Here is a 4,939-nt window from a genome sequence, read left to right as displayed (position 1 = left end):
GGCTAATAGTAAGAGATTCGATTGGAAGTCAGAAGATACCCCCATTTCGGGAGGCTTCTCAGTGTGACTCTGGACAAATCATCTCACTGTTCAGCATCCTCGGCAAATGCGTAGGGAGAGCTTATTAATACTCTCTACCCAGGACTGTACTGAATGCTAAGGATCATGGCCCGGGACACGGCATTTAGAAGTTCACTGATTAGCTGTGGAGGGTGATTTCGACGTTGCGGCCTGATGTCCCGCGTTCAGTGATATGTTCTGCCATTTCCTAGCCGGCAAGCCTTAGGTAAGTTATCCTGCCCCGGCCTCAGTTTCCTCATCTATAAGGTAGGGATAATGCGTGTTACCTTATAGGACTGCTTCCAGAATTACAGACCCAAGTAAGCATGGCATAAACACAGGTGTGGCTGCTGCTATAAAAGCAGTAGGTGCGATTGTTATTATTTGTAGTAGCAGCAGTAGCATTTCGGCATTTGCACCAGAGATATAGTTATCAAGATAGATAATGAATAATAAGTGCCCAGGGAGAGGTTCAAAAGAAAGGTCCTACTTGAGAACCAAACCATTCACACTCACAAAGCTTAATGTCTACGTCAGTATAACCTTACTTTTCCACTATATTCATCACCATGCATCGCTATTTCAGGAAACTCTTGCCTGAGAAGTTGTAGATAACTTGATTGATCATTCCAGAAACTTTCTGAAAGACCCATCAACTCTTCAAAGAACGCTCCAAATGATTTTATACCTTGCATCTTTGAACCTCACAGATTGGAACCCCCACCATAAATTCCTCACCACGCTGTGTCCACCAATCTCGAACCATTATGTCACGATCCTTGGCCGTATTCTTCATCAAGCCTATGACCTGTCCCGCTGAAAGACTCACTTTAAACTAGACTTCAAGCTCTCACACGCACCCCTACTTTCCCTGCCCCCTCTGAAATGCTGCTTAGATGCCCTGCAGAAGAGTTAGCTCTGTCTTATCGATAGGTTGTTTTGGAGATATTTTCGGGAACTAGCATTTCACCTAGTGGGAGGCAAAATGGGAAAGAGGAATTTATTTTCTTCTACGGACAACTAACACTATGCCTTATTCGCAGGAATTGCTCAACACTGATCAGATGAACATCTGGAGTGACTGAACACATGAATGCACCATCCCCTGATAAACTTAATAACTCAAGGGGCACCTGGGTGGCTCAGCTGGTTGAGCGTCCAGATTTGGCTCAGGTCATGATCTCACAGTTCATGAGTTCAAGCCCTACATCGGGCTCACGGCTGTCAGAGCTGGCTTTGAATCCTTTCTCTTTCTCTCTGTCTCTCTCAAAATAAATAAACATTTAAAGAATAATAATAAACTGTGACTCAAGTCATTTTTAAACAAATTTTTAAATCTATATTTATTTTTGTTTTTTGAGAAAGAGAGAGAGAGAGGGAGACAGCGCAAGCAGGGGAGGGGCAGAGAGAGAGGGAGACATGGAATCTGAAGCAGGCTCTAGGCTCTGAGCTGTGAGCAGAGAGCCCAATGCAGGCTCCAACTCATGAATCGTGAGTACGACCTGAGCCAAAGTCGGATGCTTAACCAACTGAGCCACCCAAGTGCCCTTCAAGTCATTTTAAATATTAATAAAATCCATGCTAGAAAAGTTAATATTTATGACCATTTATTTATGAGGTGGCCCTTGTGCAAAGTTCTTATTAAAGGGTAATTTTTTAAGAAGTAAAATCATGACCTTATAAAATGAGCACCTGTCAATGATTTATTTAACTCATAGCTCATCCATCTGGCTTATCACCGCCATCCATTTTCTGTGAGCTATTTCACAACTTTGTAAGTTGTAGAAAACTGATGGTAATACAAATGACTCTTGTGGATGATATGCAATTTGAGGCCAGTGGAATGCAGTTAATCAACGCCCTGGCTATTGACTAGTTTTGCATCTAGCTGTCGATTGATTTCATTTCTTATCTATACTTATAAATGGGTGGTACTCTTCCATTATAAATGGATTCTTCTTTGAACTGGCTGTAACATGTTGTCAAACTGCTTTCCAAAGCGATTAGATCATTTTATATTCCCCTCAGTGTATGAAAGTCCCAGTTCTTCCACATCTTTGCCCACACCTGGAATAGTCAGTCTTCCTGGTTTTAGTAATTTTAATAGGTGTGAGGTGGCATCTCATTGTGCTATTAATTTGTATCTTCGTAAAAACCAGTGATGTTGAGCATCTTTTCATGTATTTATACACCATCTATATATTTTCTTTGCTGAAGTGTCTGTTCAAATCTTTTGCCCACTTTTATTGGGTTGTTTATTTTCAGATTGAGTTTTTAAAGCTCTTTATGTAGTTTTGATACAAATCTTTCATTGGTTATATTCTTTGCAAGCGTTTTCTCCCACTTTGTAGTCTGTCCTTTTATTCTCTGATTAGTGTCTTTCAAAAAACAGACATGTTTCATTTTGATTAAGTTCAGTTTATCAATTTGTTCTTTCATAAATCATCCTTTTGTTGTTATATATAAGAAATCTTTGCCTACACCATGCTGCAAATATTTTCTCCTGTGTTTTCTTTTATACAGCTTTGGGTTGCTCATAGAAGTCCATGGTACATTCTGAGTTGATTTTTGTATATTGTGCCAGGTAGGAATCAAAGATATGGAAACCCAATTATTACAGCCCTGTTTGGTGAAAAGACTATCCATTCTTCACTAAGGTTCAGTGTTACAAGATGAAGAGCTCTGGAAACTGATGATAATTACTGCGAAACGTTATGAATATATTTAATACCACTCACTTTTACATTTAAAAGTGGTTAAGATGGTAAAGTTTATGCTATATATAAATGCCACCATAAAAAATGGGGAAAAAATAATTCAGTGAGGAAAGGATAGTCTTTCCACTAAATGGGGCTGTGATAATTGGGTATCTTTAATAGATATGGGTGTATTCAGGTTATCTAGCTCTCTTTGAGATTTAGTAGCTTGTATCTTTCAAGGAATTCTTCTATTTCAACTGTTTTCTAACTTATTGGCACAACTTTTTAGAAATACTGTTACTTTGGTTTTTAAACAATGTAGAATATGTAGTGATGTTGCCTCCCTCATTCCTCATGTTGGTAATTTGTATTTTTATTCAATCAATCTGGCTACATGTTAATCAATTTTATTGATCATCTTAACCAATTTTTGGTGTCATTCATTTCCTATGTTGTTTCCCCATTTTCTGCTGCATTCACTTCTATTCTGATCTTTATCATTTTCTTTCTTCTGTTTACTTTGAGTTTCATTTGCTCTTTTAAAAATTAGTTTCTTGGGGTGCCTAGGTGACTTAGTTGGTTAAGTGTCCAACTCTTGATTTCGGCATAGGTCATGATCTTGTAGTTGTGAGACTGAGCCTTGTGTTGGATGCTACATGCTGGGCATGGAGGCTGCTTAAGATTCTCTCTCCCTCTCCCTCTACCCATCTCCTGCGTACCCTTTCTCTTTCTCTCTCTCTCAAAAAAAATTAGTTTCTTGAAGACGAAGTTAAAATCATTGACTTGAGATATTCTTTTCCAAGTTAGACATTTAGTATTGTAAATTTCCTCCCTAAGTACTGCTTTGTCGACAACCCAAATTTTGATATGTTGTGTTTTTACTTTCATTTAATTCAAATACTTTCTAATTTCCCTTTAGATTTCTTGTTTAACCAATTAGTTATTTATAATTGTGTTACCTCGTTTCCAAGTATTTGGGCATTTTTCTCCAAGATTTTCAGTTATTGATTTCTGTTTTAATTCCAGTGTGGACAGAGAACGTACTTTGCACAACTTGAATACTTACTCTGTTTACTTGTTCTATTAAGAAAGAGACTGAATCTCTGTTTATAATTGTTGATTTGTGTATTTCTCTTTGTCGTTCTCAGCTTTTGCATCATTTATTTTGAAGATCTCTTATTAGTACATGCATGTATAGGATTATTATGCCTTCTTGATGAATTGATCTTTTTATTGCTTGAACTGATCATCTTTATCTCTGGTAATATGCTTTGCTCTGAAATCCACTTTGTCTCACATTTATAATGTCACTTCAGTTTTTTTTCACTAGTGTGATGGACGTACTCAAGATGACCCCCATTGTCATGTCCTTGTTTAACGGCCTCCCCATAAGTACTGGTAGAACCAGTGACTTGCTTCTAACCAATAGAATATGGAAAAGGTGATGGGATATCACTCCATTTTTTCTTTGTTTGATTTTGGATAGTTTCTATTGCTGTGTGTTCAAGTATATTAATTTTTTTTTCCTGCTAGTTCTAATGTGCTATTCATTTCATCCAGTGCTATTTTTCATCTCAGACGTTGTAGTTTTTATCCTTAGAATGTGAATCAGGATCTTTAAAAAGCATTTTTCCATGTCTGTATATAACTTTTGAACATACAGAATATGATTATAATAATAGTTTTGATGTCCTTGTATGTTAATTTCAACATCAGGATCAGTTCTGGGTAACTTTAAATTGGTTGAAATTTCAATTGATTGAAATGCTTAGCCAACTGAGCCACCCAGGTGCCCCCCCACCCCTCCATTTTTATCAAAATATATAAAACCTCTTTAAGGAAGAGTTAAGAGCTCAACATAAAAGGCTGTCAGATGAGAAACATTACTGGGGGGAAGTCAGTACTGCTGGGTCTGAGTTTGACCAGATGTGTTGAAACAGCAGTGTCTGTGGTCATTGTCTAGACTCTCCCATTACTCTCTTCCTCCCCTCCTAGCAGATTCTAGCCAGAATTCCTCACAGGCACTTCCCAGGGGCTGTACAATTCCCCAAGTCCAGGGGATGAGCCCTTCCCTTTTAAAGCTGGAGGAAGCAGATTTTATCTTTCTTTTTCTCCTTAGCCAATGTTGATTTTGACAGGAGCTTCTGCTGCTGTGGCAGCCCCTGAGATGAGGTCCATCT

The sequence above is a fragment of the Acinonyx jubatus genome, chromosome A3 (assembly GCF_027475565.1).
Source record: "Acinonyx jubatus isolate Ajub_Pintada_27869175 chromosome A3, VMU_Ajub_asm_v1.0, whole genome shotgun sequence".
NCBI classification, from domain to species: domain Eukaryota; kingdom Metazoa; phylum Chordata; class Mammalia; order Carnivora; family Felidae; genus Acinonyx; species Acinonyx jubatus.
The sequence above is the reverse complement of the archived record's forward strand: the minus strand, read 5'-3'. Positions refer to the sequence as shown.